Consider the following 14,559-nt stretch of genomic DNA (forward strand, 5'->3'; position numbering starts at 1 on the left):
GGTCGCACAACAATGGGCGGATTGTGACTTAATGCCACTGAACTGTATACTTAAAAATGGTCTAAATGGGGGGGGGGAAGCATTGGTCCTGGGTGCCTCTGCCCCAGGCTCCAAAAACTAGTCTAGGTTTTTCTCTATGTAGCTATAGAGACATCTGTGTTCCTTTTCCTTTCCTGCAGTTTCTTCCCCAGCTCCAGCCTCATGCCTGGAGAAGCTATAGGGGAACGCCCCTTTGCTTAACAAAACCTAGTCCAGGGAGGTGAGCCCTACAAGCCGATGTCCTAGAGGAAAGGGGCAGCGGCCCAGGTGGCACTGGCTTGTTCACAAGGAGTGCTCTCCTGTGGGGTCTCCTGATGATTTCTCTGTCATCACCCAGCGGCCTCAGGAGCAGCTTGTCCAGGCTGTGGAGGGTGTGAAGGTATAGAACAGTGGCGACCGTGGACTCTGGAGGCCATAGCACCAACAGGCTGAAGGTGCTGAGGGAGGGAATCTGTGATACTGTTGACTTACATCAAGTCTGTAGCCAACTCATAAAAATGCTTGATGTTTACTGAGTCTTCCTGTGGGCCAGGTTTCTGGGTTAGTGCCTTAATACAAGAAACAACACTATTTTCTCATTTTATAGACAAGGAAAGTGAGTCTTGGAAAGATTAGGTCACTTGCCCAAAGTCACATAACTTACAAGTGGTGGACCTCGATTCGAAGCCAGTCCGTCCATTTCCCAAGGTCTCACTCTTCACCAGGGTGCTGCATGACCACCCAACTCTGAAGACATTTGTGACAGGCACTCGAGTTCATCGTGCCTCCATCTGACCAGGCTGCCCTTACTCAACCAGTCGGGCTGGATGAGCATTTAGAGAGAGGTGGCCAGACACCCTGCTCTCTGTCACTTTCCCTCCCACCTCTGGCCTTGTGTGCTCCCTCCCTAGAGGTAGCAGCAGCAGGCACACAGATTGTTGTCCTGTGGATGCTTTGCCCACTAGAAAGATCCTGGTGTCCCCAGCTAGAGCAGAAAAACTCTGATCGGCCCCTGGATGGCTAGCACGCCGATCCGAGGCCACTTCTGATAGGGGCAGGCCTAACCCTGGAGCCGGTCCAGCCTGTCCAGCTGATTTTCTGCAGAATGAGAACTTCCTGTACTTTCTGCTGCCAGGAACCAGAATGGGCCTTTCCTATCCCCTCTGCTGTCAGATCCAGAGACTAAAAGCTTCCTCCTGCCTACTGACTCTGGAGAGCCCGCCGGAAGTCTCTCTCTTAGCTGTCAGCGCGATTCCGCGTTAGGAGTGGCTATTCCCAGGTTTGAGTTGACTCCGTGTGCCCACTGCAGGGATTCACCACGTCAAGCTGAAGAAATACCCGGAGGATCAATAGTCCCCAGACATTTCCTTTCAGGTGCGGAGTAACACGTTGAAACTGTCGTTGCTGGTCTACACTCCCGCTCCATTTGTGCATCTGTAACTGACCAGCTCTGAGGGAGTCACTTTGGAAATCAGAACTCACTTTCTCCTAGAACAAAATTGTACACATGAGAGTGATGCATGGGGATGGGAATGGGTTTCCAGGCTAGCCCACGAAATCATATTTAAGAATAACATAGCTGAATGCAGTGTGTTTGCAGTGAAAAATGGCAGTGAAGTCTTTAAAAAGCAACACTGGTGGATAAGAACAACTGAAACCAAAAAATAGTGCATTTGCATGAGAAATGTAACAAATTTGTGCGCTGATACTTCTCGAAGTAAAGTATGTTTTAAGACAGATGGAGAGGCATTGGTTGAGATTCTAAAAGGAGTTCCTAGTCATTTTTCAGAATTATTAAAAGTTAGAATTAAAATTTCTCTTTTTATAATTGAACAAAAGTGGTCCTTGATTTGATTTCATTTCACTTCCGAACGCTGGCTTTTATGGACTCTTGGAATCTTGGAATTGAAAAGCACACTAAAGGTCCTCTGGTTCACTCTCTCCCTAATACAGGGAGCCCCTTCTGCATGTCTCTCTCTGACAGGCAGCCAAGCATTACTTGAACGCTCCCAGGGACCAGGAGTTCATTATTTCTAGAAGAAGCCTGCTGCATTTTAGTGCGATTCTAATGGTGAGGAATTCCTCTTTGTGCTGAAATCCAGATGTTTCCTGCCCATCCCTCCTCCTGTTCTCCTTTCTACAGTCCCCCCTAATTCTCCTGCTGCATCTCCTGATTTTTATCCAGAACAAAGTAATTTGCATATAAAAGGTTAGATACTTCTTTACTAAGGTAGTTTTTCTGTACCTTTTCTACGTACATCTTTTATTAATTTCTTAGGGCAGAACAAAATATTTTGGATTAAATTCAACAATCCTAACTTGTTTAAAATGATTATGTGTGTGTGGTTTTAGAAGTCCTCTTAACCATCCTTGGATTTAGGAACTTGGCAGCTGTCTTGTCTGGCTTCACCCCTGCACATCGAGCACCCCCCAGTCCCTCACACACACCTCTGATCTGGTCTCCTTCTCTCTGGGCCCAGCTTAGAGGTGACCAACTTCCACTCAGAGGCTCTCTATGGGCACATCTTTCTTCCTGGTTATTCCCGACAGTCATTCATATTGCTGCTTATTCTAAAAGAGCATTTTTATTACCCTTCATCCCTATCTTCCTGAATTACCTGCACAATCCCCTTCAGTCCTAAAGATGTCTGCTTTTTTCTCTCCACATCAGGTGAGCTGGTAACCTAAAGTGATGACCCTAGGTGTCCTATGCTTAATCCACCCATGCTTATTAGCATCAATATCTTCGTTTTAAGGTCAAATTTATTAGATCCGAACCACAGGAGATTGGTATTTTTGTTAGTCAAAAATGGTTGAATATCAGCAATTTTGAAATGGTTCAATCTAATGTATTACAATCATCCTTCTTTTTCTTAGAAGTGTACTTACACATCCTTGAGGAAACAGGTGAGGGTCTGGTTCTCAGGGAGCCAGATGGGCTAAGAAAAGGACAGGGTGGGGAATGAGTGGAAAGTCACTTTATCTTAGTTTCCACACCTATGCAAAGGGAAGCTGATAAAAATGCCTATATCTCAGAGTTGCTGGAAGGCTCATAGGTGGCCGTGTTAAGTATAAATGCTTTTGTTTTCTTAGATTTTTTTTAAGCAATCTCTATACCCAACATGGGGCTCGAACCTACAATCCTGAGATCAAGAGTCACATGCTCTACTGACTGAGCCAGCCAGGTGCTTTTAAACTGTAAATTGGTCATGTTGTCATGTACACAGGCTATTTAGAATGAAACAAGAGGCCTGCCTACCATGAAGCTTGCCGTGGAGCGTAACAGCAGGCCATGAGATGAAAGATGACAGATGTGGAGGGACCACGAGTCCTGATGTGGAAGACCTGGGTCTGAATCCCAGGTCAGCCGCTGACTAGCTCGTGTCCTTGGGCAAGATCCTGAAAGTCTATAAAAAGGGGCAACAGTACTTACTTCCCTTGTGTCAGACTTCCCAGCCTAGGACCTCACCAGAGGTCAGTTAATGTTAGTCTCCCTACCTGCCCTTTGTCCCAGCTCTGACAGCTCCATAGAGGTGAGTCTAGTATATGTCCAGCCTGAATCCTTTCCAGGGCTGTTCAAGAGTCAGGGTTCAGTTTCTAGTTTCATGCATAGGTTCTTTTTTTTTTTTTTAAGATTTTATTTATTTATTTGAGAGGAAGTGAGCAAGAGAGAGAGAACACAAGCCAGTCGGGGAGAGAGATGGAGGGAGAAGCAGGGACGCAGTCCCAAGACCCTGGGACCATGACCTGAGCAGAAGGCAGACACTTGAACTAACTGACCCACCCAGGCGCCCCCCATGCATAGGTTCTGCAAAGGCCCCAGTATTGTCTCTAGCCTGTACTCCGCTTCCTTCAGTTTCTATTCCTGGCTTATCCTGGGCCCTTCCCCCAGGCTACCAACAGCAGGTCTGTCTAGCTGTATGATTCCCCCCCAAATAATGGTTTACTCCTTTCTTCTTTCTTTTACCTTCTACCGAGAGAGTTGAGATCCTATCTGATATTTGTTTGTTTGTTTTTTTAAAGGTTTTATTTATTTATTTGACAAAGACAGAGACAGCCAGCGAGAGAGGGAACACAAGCAGGGGGAGTGGGAGAGGAAGAAGCAGGCTCATAGCAGAGGAGCCTGATGTGGGGCTCGATCCCATAACGCTGGGATCACGCCCTGAGCCGAAGGCAGATGCTTAACCGCTGTGCCACCCAGGCACCCCCTATCTGATATTTGAACTGAAAATTTTTGAAGTTATTCCCTGGCTTGCCCTTCTCAGTGACCTATTCTCTTTCAGTGATGAACTGTGGTCATTGAAGGAAGCATTAGGATCACACCGTAGAGATGGCCTGACCTGTGTGATGGAGGGCAGTGCGAGACGTCAAGGGTTGGGATGGGTGTGGGGATATCATGCCTCAATGGTATGGGCCAGAAATGGCTCAGTGGTTATTGACCAACAGTCTGGGAGCCCTCACAGGATGGAGTTTCAGGAAGAGGGAGACGTAGGGGCCATCCAGTCCATACTCACTACCCCCCCCTTTTATTTTAAAGAATAAAAGAGAGCAAGGATTGTTGGAATGTGAGCCCCAGGTCTACTTTGTTCTGGGCAAGATGTCCTACCTGCAGCTGGCTACTCTCCATCCGATATTATTTAGGACATGAAAGGGCTTTGAATCGAAGACTCAAATAGGAAGATGTCAGGCCAGGCCACATCCTCCTCTAAACACACCCCATGTGGCACTGCCTCCCAGTACGGTTGAAGCAAGAGGAGGGCATGTGCTGTCAGGGGGAGAATGGATTTCCCTGGGTCCCTCCGCAGAGATTCTGCCTTTTTCCTTTCTGAGGCCAGCCTGCTGTGACTTAGCTTATGCCAAATGCCCATTTCAATAGCATATTTTCATGCCTTCTGGTGTCCACTGCAAATCTGTGAGGTCTACGTGAAGATGAGGCCCCTTCTCATCTAGAGGGGAGGGAGGGTGAGACTTGAGTAGCAGCCTTGTTCCTTGGAACCTCCTGAGCCAGAAGATGGAGCTCAGAGCTAGGATGAGAGCCTCAGAATCCAATTCCAGAGAGGGAAGTCCGCCATTGCCTGTGCCTTCTGGGGAGAGGCTGGAGATGCTGGAGAGGAGGTCACCCCAGCAATCCAAATATTCCCCCAAAAGAAGACACTGCCATTTGCTCTTACAAAGCTAGCTGAAACCACTACCACCCCCATCCCCCCCCCAGCCAAAAGAACAAAGAGACCAGGAACGCCAGGCACTGAATGTGGCTCAGGAAGCAGAGAAGGAGCAGGTGCTGGTGGTCTGACTACTGGGGACATGCCTGCCCTGTGTGCTCGGGAAAGCTCAGAAGGAAAAGGCTCCTACAGGCTGCCTCCAGCAGCCCCTGGAGGCACACCAGAGCGGCCTTCAGTGGCGGTGTTCTGACGCTGCTTGGCAGGACACTGTGGTCAGGACCTTCCTCTTGCCCCCTGGACTCCTTCCCCTGTGGCCCTTGAACCTTGAGAACAACTTCCCCTCATCCAGGACCTGTGTAGGATTGAAACTGCAGCCTGAACCCAAACCTGGCAACGTGTTAAAGTCTTTCAGCTTCTACCTAGTGCCGTATTTAATACTGGCTCCTTGTGCTCCAGGAGCAGAGAGGCTGGCCTCTCATTGAACAGCCTGCCTCCTTCTTTGTCCTTGCCCTGAGGATAGGACTGGGCCATCTCGTTTCCCACCACCATTCCCCAGCCCCAGCCAGGGCCTCGGATTCGATAATATCACTTGCCTTACTTTCAACAAGGCCCTATAGGCCATGGGAGCTCTGGTTTCCTCCCTTTCTGCTCAGGTGGGCAAATAGACATTTACCCTGGCTGGCTCCCAGCTGCTGGGGGAGAGGGGGCACCTTGGGCTGAAGACCCTCCTCAGCGCAAAACAGTCCCCTAGCTCCTGTCTCACCTGGACTAAACGCCAAGTCGTTCCTGTGGCTGCAAGGCGGCTCCTACAATCCTGACCTGGGGCCTGCTGTCTGACATTGTCTGCTAGGTCTTCCTTTACCACTGTGACCAATCACCACAAACGTAGTGGCCGCACGCAACACACACTTACTCTCTTACAGTCTGTAGGTCAGAAGTCCCACGCACGTGTCACTGGGCTAACGTCAAGGTGTCAGCCGGGCTGCATTTCTCCTGGAGGCTCTAGGGGAGAAGTTGTTTCCTCGACTTCCCACCTCCTAGGGCCTACCTGCATTCCTTTGCTGGTTGTCCTTAGTCCGTCTTCAGAACCCAGTGTTGCATGTCAGATTCTCCTTCCACAGTCTCGTCTCCCTCTGACTACAGCTGGAAAGGGGCTCTGTTTTTAAGGACTCATGTGATTGTGTTCACTGGAATATTCCAGGATAACCTCCCATCTCAAGGTCCTTAACTTAATCACATCTGCAGAGTGTCTTTTTCTGTGTAAGGTAACATTTCCACGTTCCAAGGATTAGGATGTGGACAGGTTTGGTGGGACCATACTCTTCCTAGCATGTCCTACCACTCTCCTGACCAGCCTGCCTGACGGAGCTACTGTCCAGTCAAGCCACGCACATTCTTCCCCCAGCGTCTTTTGTTCCCTGGGCCTGGGCCACCCCAGATCCTGCAGCTCTGCAGATACCTGGACTGCTTGCTGCCACACATCCTTCGTATCTCCACTCCAATGTCACCTGCTTAAATCCCACCCTCTCCCCCGTGCTGTGCACCCCTTTCCCTATTTTACTTTCCTTGTTGCATTTATCATCACAGGGTGACATTTGTTAACATTTATTTTCTGTTCCTGCTGCTGCTCCACCCCCTGAGTTCCCTCTACAAGTGCTGGGATGTTGTCTGTTTTGTTCATTACTCTATCCCCAGTATCTAGAACAATGGCTGCCATATAAGAAGTTCTCAGTAAATATTGCAAGGGAGGGAAACCATGCGTCAAGGACCTCTAAGGAGTTTCTGTGTGAAGCACCAGGTTCACTGTGTTCTCCATCCCCTCGAAACTGTAGTGGGAGCTGACTTAAGCTTTAGCGGGAGCCTGAGGATGGGAACTGGGAATAGTGTTCTGATGTCAGTCAGGAGTTTTGACTGAGGAAATCTTTGCATTCCTGTTTCCCGGGAAGTCTGTTCTGGGGACACGTGGACTAAGTACCTCACATTTATTTGGGATGGTTGAAAACTCCGCAATAAGGATGGGCAGTGTCTTCCACACTCCTCTTATTATTGAAGTCTTCAGTAAACTGGCCTGAATTACATCAAGGCAAAATCCACTTTGCATTTGATATGTGAGAACCGTCTGCCTGGTGCCCCATGAGTCTCCCAGCTGCTGCAGCCGTCCCCCCACACGGGGGAGGGAAGGTGGCACAGAGGGTCGGACAGGACGTGCCATCCCTTGTGGTGGCCGCTTAGGGAAGGTAAGCCTCTCTGAATTGGAACTCAGTCAAAGCGATATAGACTGGCACTTGCTCCTGCCCTACTTCAGGAACACTTTGACCTACTTAGAAGTAAACATTTCTGGAAGTAGATAAAACCTGGAAGGGTTTGTTTTTAGCAACTCCAGCATCAGTCATCTTTCACTTTGATAAAGAGCTTGTCTCCTCCCGAGCTCAGGCGGCCGCTCAGCACAGATCTCCAGGAACCTGTCCTGGCTGCCCGCAGCTTGACCTCTCTGTCCCCATGGAGCAGGAACGTTGGCTGCTCTGGGGAGACACCTGCGTCCTCAGTGAAATCCCACTGATTTCATCGATACGGCCTAGACCTCCCCCTCCCTACCTGGGGCCTGGTTCAGACCAGAGAGTGATCAGTGAGACTTTCTTCCTGAAAACAAAGAGGAAGATTGACAGGATATTCTGGGGCTTCATGTTCCTGAGTGTGAGTGAGTCAGCGGAAAGAGTCAGACAGGTGTCAGGCAAGCACGGAGAAATCCATTTACACATACAGGATGAGCTTAGGGATGCTTTTGTCATTGGAGTCTGTGGCCCCCCCCAGGGCCGGCAATGGTGCCATGGTGAGACCACGCTAAACAGAGAAGAGATTACTGTGCATAATGCTGGCAGTCATGCCTTTTTCTGTAGACATTACTATTAAAATGGCACATATTGCCTGGGAATAGTTACCCATGCGGACATTACATAGTTCTGTAAGACATATTTGGGGTTCAAATTAAATATAGAAGTAATGCACACTGTGCACCTCCAGTCTCTAATCTGAAGAGTTTCAGGTTACTGATGATGATTATCTCAGTTCCTCTTTTTCACATAAAGACAAAACCTCTACCTATGCCCTGTCCTGGTCTGCCTCCAGTTCCCTTTTTCTCCCACAGGGAAAAAAAAAAATTGAACCAACCGTTTCTCCCAGAACTCACCCAGTTCTTTGTCTTTGCTCAGGATACATGTCTTATTCAATTTCTATTTCCCGTATAAATTTCCCAAATCCCCGTATACAGTTGAGCTAAGTGACTTGCAGATAGTAGATGTTCAAAAACCAACCATTTGTTGAATAAACAATCAGTAACTGTCTTAGAGTTTTAAGCCATAATCACAAATGGAAATCAGGGTGAGGTAATTGGGAAAAAATTATGAACCACCCTGGCATCAATAATCAAGCAGTTCACAGGTCAGAAGTCCACACCAGGAAGATGAGGATTAAGGGACCTGCAATTAGCCACTGGGGAGAATAACAGGCAGCAGCAGAATGAATGAAGGGACCAGTTGTCAGAGTTCGAGGAAGTGAAAACATCCAAGTCTGGGTGTCTCTAAGCTCTACATCAACCATGCAGGAAGTAATCTCAGAGTGTAGGTGGCCGTGAGCCCCAAGGTCAGTGGTTTTTAACCCTGACTTGACTCTGAAATCTCCTGCAGAGCTTTAAGAAACTAGGTCTGAATCTGGGAGAAGTGAGAGTCTGTGCTGGAGGAGGAAAAGGCAGGCCAGGGGGCATGAGGAAAGCATGGCCTGTCTCCAATTTACCAGGAGCCACATCCACAGCCCCCACTGAGCCTATGCAGGCATGGTATGTAGAAGGTGTACGCTCTACTTGACCTGAGGTGGGGCACCATCTCTGGCTGAACTCACACTAAGAAATGTGTAGAAGTGATGTGATTTTGAAAATCTCTGTGCCTGTAAATTTGAAGAAGCCTGAAGGACAATATTCTGTCGGTGGAAAGGGCAGATGCCTGAGGTCACCACTGTCCAGTGTTACTGAAGCCTGTGGTTGACATGGAGGAGAGGGCAGTCCCTTTAGTCCCTCATTCTAGACCCCACATTATGGTGTACCAGGCCCAGTATATCTGCAGGCTGAGACCAGCGGGAATTCCTTGGGGTTCACTGTGGTGAGGAATGCAGACGAGACATAAAGTAGACACACAAAGTGGATAGAAAGCCTAATTCGTGCAAAATGAACTTTGGAGGAGACCTCACTAAGACAAACTGCCAAATAAGAATGAGGCTCAGCCATCTGTTTGGAAATTAAGAACACGCTAAAGATACATGCTATAGCTCAGGGGTTCTTAGCCTGAACTTTGGGAATGGATGGGTAGGTGTTTGAAACCCTGAAATTGGACATTCAATTGTCTTATGCAAAAAGGAGTTTATCTGGGTGTGCAGAGTCCAAGACGCAATAAGCCTTTGGGAAGAAGTGTTTCTAGTTATTCAGATAATATCATCAGAGCTCTCCCCCAGTTTGTCTGTCTTTTTGTCTCTCTTTGTGTCTCATCTCTATCTCTGTCTCTAGCTCTCTTATCTCTTTCCTCCATGTTGACTTTATTCTCAGGCAGCTTCTTTCTATGTGATTATGGCCAGGTGGTCTCCAGCTGCTTCAGGCTAACATTCCACCAACTTAGAAATCTTGTGGGAAGGGATTGCTGCCATCCCAGGACTTCTTGCTAAGCTCTCACGGTTTATGCTCCTTGGATAAAATTGGGTCATGTGTTAAATTTGAATCAATCCCTATAACTGATTGGCTGAGCCCAGGTCATGGACCTGTCCTTGGAATGGAGGGTGGATGGGGAAGGATGTCAGGTATACCCAAACACATGGTCTGAGAATGGAGGAGGGCTGCTTCCTCAAAGAAAAAATCAAGATGCTATTACAAAAAGAAAGTGTATAGATTGCAAACACATGGGAAAAATTCTCTACATTAGTAGTTCTCAGAGTGTGGCCCCTGTACCAACATCAGCATTCCCAGGTAACCTATAGGAATGCAAATCCTCAGGCCCCACTCCAGTTCTACTGAATCAGAAACTCCGGGAGCAGAACCCAATAACCTATGCTTTAACTCACCCTCCAGGTAATTCTGATACACACTCAAGTCCGGAAACTATTACACCACACTACTGGTTCTCAAACTATGCTACGTGTTACAAACACCTGGGGAACTTTTAAAACTACTGAAGTGGAGATGCACCCAGAGTGAATTAATCTGAATCTCCAGGGGATTGGGGGAGGAAGATCTAGGCATCAATTCCTAAACTTAGTTCCACCCTGGAATCACCTGTGGAGCCTTAAGAACAACAGCAAAAATAATTAATGCCTTGATTTGTTTTATCTTAATTCCAATAAAATTAACATTGTTATATTAGTTTCAGGTGTACAGTATAGCAATTCAACGGTTCTCTGCATTACTCAGTACTCATCAGGATGAGTGTACTCTCGAATCCCCATCACCTATTTCACCCATGCCCCCCCCCCCCCNCATTTCCGCTCTGGTACAGTGAAATCATATGATACTTGTCTTTCTCTGAATGACTTATTTCACTTAGCATTATTCCATCTAGGTCCATCCATGTTGTTGCAAGTGGCATAATATCATTCTTTTTTATGGCTGGGGTAATATTCCACTATCTATATATATATATGCCACAACTTTATCCATTCATCTGTTGATGGGCACTTGGGCTGCTTCCATAATTTGGCCATTGGAAATAATGCTGCAGTAAACTTAGCGGTGCATATATCTCCTTGAATTAGTGTTTTTTGTATTTTGGGGGTAGATACCCATTAGTGGAATTACTGGTTCATATCGTAATTCTATTTCTAATTTTTTGAGGAAACTCAAATGGTTTCCTACAGTGGCTCCACCAGTTTGTATTTCTACCAACTGTGTGCAAGGGTTCCTTTTTCCCCACATCCTTGCCAACACCTGTTGTTTCTTGTGTTTTTGATTCTAGCCATTCTGACAAGTGTGAGGTGATATCTCATCATAGTTTAGATTTGCATTTCCCTGATGATGAGTGATGTTGAGCATCTTTTCACGTGTCTGCTGGCCATTTGTATGTGTTCTTTGGAGAAACATCTGTTCATGTCTTCTGCCCATTTTTTAATTGGATTATTTGTGGGTTTTTTGGTGTTAAGTTGTATTAAGTTCTTTATGTATTTTGGATACTAACCCCTTATCAGCTATATCATTTGCAAATATCTTCTCCCATTTAGTAGGTTGTCTTTGTTTTGTTGACTATTTCCTTTGCTGTGCAGAAGCTTTTTATTTTGATATATTCCCGATATAGATTTACTTTGATTTCCTTTGTCTCGGGAGACATATCTAGAAAAATGTAGCTACAACCAATGTCAAAGAAAGTACTGCCTCTGTTCTCTTCTAGGATTTGCATGGTTTCAGGTCTGACATTTAGGTCTTTGAGTTTATTTTTGTGTATGGTGTAAAAAAGTGGTTCAGTTTTATTCTTTTGCATGTAGCTGTCCAATTTTCCCAGCACCATTTGTTGAAAGACTTTTTCCCATTGCATATTCTTGCCTATTTTGTTGAAGATTGATTGAATATAATCATGGGTTTATTTCTGGGCTTCTGTTCCATTGATCTATGTATCTGTATTTGTGCCAGTACCATATTGCTTTGATTACTACAGATTTGTAGTATATATTGAAATCTGGGTTTGTGATACCTCCAGCTTTGTTCTTCTTTTTCAAGGTTGCTTTGGCCGTTCATGGTCTTTTGTGGTTCCATACAAATTTTAGGTTTATTTGTTCTAGCTCTGTGAAAAATGCTGCTGGTATTTTGATAGGGATTACATTAAATCTGTGGTAGCTTTGAGTAGTGTGGACATTTTAACAGTATTTGTTCTCCCAATCCATGAATATGGATTATCTTTCCATTTGTTTGTGTCACCTTCAGTTTCTTTTATCAGTGTTTTATTGTTTTCAGAGTACAGATCTTTCATCTCCTTGGCTAGGGTTATTCCTTGGTATTTTATTATTTTGGGTGCAATTGGAAATGCACATAGAAATGCAACAGATTTCTCTATGTTGATTTTGTATCCTGTAGCCTTACCAAATTCATTTATCAGTTCTTTTTTTTTTAAAGATTTTATTTATTTATTTGATAGAGATAGAGACAGCCAGCGAGAGAGGGAACACAAGCAGGGGGAATGGGAGAGGAAGAAGCAGGCTCATAGCAGAAGAGCCTGATGCGGGGCTCGATCCCATAACGCCGGGACCACGCCCTGAGCCGAAGGCAGATGCTTAACCGCTGTGCCACCCAGGCGCCCCCATTTATCAGTTCTAATAGTTTTTTGGTGGAGTCTTTAGAGTTTTCTACATATAGTATCATGTCATCTGCAAATAGTGAAAGTTTTATTTCTTCTTTACCAATTTGGATGCCTTTTATTTCTTTTTCTTGTCTGATTGCTGTGGCCAGGACTTCCAGTACTATATTGAATAAAAATGTTGAGAGTGAACATCTTTGTCTTGTTCCTGAACTTAGGGGAAAAGCTCTCAGTTTTCCACCACTGAATATATTAGCTGTGAGCTTTTCATACATGAATGCCTAGATTTTTTAAAAGCTTCTCTGGTGATTCTATAAACATCTGTGTTTAATAACCATTGCCCTACCATCCCCTCTAAATTGTCCTGGGGACATTAACATAAAACATCTAGATGCAGGTTAGAAGAATCAGGCATCTATTTTCTTAANAAAAGCTTCTCTGGTGATTCTATAAACATCTGTGTTTAATAACCATTGCCCTACCATCCCCTTTAAATTGTCCTGGGGACATTAACATAAAACATCTAGATGCAGGTTAGAAGAATCAGGCATCTATTTTCTTAAATCCCTCAACTCAAAACTTGGTCACATATCTGATGTTGATTCCCTTTTCTTTCACATTCATGGTGAGTCTGTCTTAGCAACTAGCTCCACAAGGACTGGGATTGTTTTTGTTCACTGATGTAGACCTCGTACCTAGAACGGAACCTGGCACAAGTAGGCATTCAATAAGTATTTGCTGAATTATTGAATAAGTCGGTCAGTGTCCCAGTGGTGTTCAAGACTTCCTTGTTGGGTTGTAGACATCACTGGTTTCATTCTGGAAGGCAAATGAGGATGGCAATGGGACTTAGAGTTATTGGTGTCCAACCACTGAGTGAATCTCCAGGATGGCCAAAATGTGTTGACCATATCAACTTAAGATGGGTAGGTGGTCCTAATGGTTTTATACCTTTGAGAGTAGGATGGATTCCCAAGTTGTAAGGACCTGTGGAAACATGCCTGATGGGTTGTTTTCATAGAAACTAAGACTACTTTAGGGTCTACTCATACTCTGATTTCTGAAGTAAAGGCTGGATCTTCCACAAAGACTCAAGCCAGTTTCTGCAAGTTGAGGTTCCAGAAGGTTCCAGAAACCCCTTTTTCCTAAATCTGGATGCAAAAGAATGGGAGAGATGACCTGTGAGTGATAAACACAGTGGTTCATAGGGAGGTCCATCTGCCTTTTGCAAAGGATCATGACAGAAAAGTGGTCAGCATTACCTGAACACAAAGGCCCAGAAGGAAGATTTAAGTGAAAAAGTAAGTGGTTACCAATTTTGAAGCATCTTTCAATTTCTGTCAGCATGTCCCAAAAAGTATCCAGAGAGGTGGATTAGGTGGCTAGACTAAATATAGATTCTTGTATCATGGCCCCCATGCAGTGGATTGCAGGCAAATAAAGCTCACTTTTAGAAGAGCTGAGGTCCTAGCCAATTTTCTGCTCTGGGCTGGTAAGGACAACAAAATGGCTTTTGTCTTTGGTGACGTGGAAGAGAGAACTAGACAGTAGTATGTATTCGTTGCCACAGGTCAGAACTGGAACCCAGGATAACTATGATCCTGAATTCAGTCAGGCTGACAAGATGAGACTGACCACAGTCAGGATGTTTGGCAAATCAGAGATCCAGAGTGCGGGCTGCATGAGCAATTTGAACTTTTATTTCTCTATTTTGTGTGTGGAGCACCAGGGGCACATTTCCTACCCAGCAATGAGAGTCTCATATAATCCTTATGAGGAGAGCCTATCAGGGAGATGGCAGTGGCAGAACTAGAAGTGAGATTTTGACTCTAGGTTCTACTGTTCCTATGGGGGAAGCTTTTTAGAGTTTCTCTTTAGACTTAAACCATCAAAGCCTCATCATGGTTCATTCATTCAGTTTCCTCAGTTATAAAAGAGGACGCTACCTTTTAAGAGTTTTGTGTGTGTATGTGTGCATAAATGAGTCAATGTTTAGAAAGCGATTAGGAAACGGCTTGGCACAAATAAATGCTCGATACATGTTAACTACTGTTCTTCATTAA

The 14,559-nt window shown here is 45.5% G+C and overlaps 1 protein-coding gene across 13 annotated transcripts in view; it reads left to right on the forward strand.

Annotated features, from left to right (window-relative positions):
* KALRN (kalirin RhoGEF kinase) overlaps positions 1-14,559 on the forward strand; it is a 641,300-nt gene that overhangs the window by 508,440 nt on the left and 118,301 nt on the right. The gene's annotated exons all lie outside the window — the stretch shown is intronic.

The sequence above is a fragment of the Ailuropoda melanoleuca genome, chromosome 1 (genome assembly GCF_002007445.2).
Source record: "Ailuropoda melanoleuca isolate Jingjing chromosome 1, ASM200744v2, whole genome shotgun sequence".
NCBI lineage: Eukaryota > Metazoa > Chordata > Mammalia > Carnivora > Ursidae > Ailuropoda > Ailuropoda melanoleuca.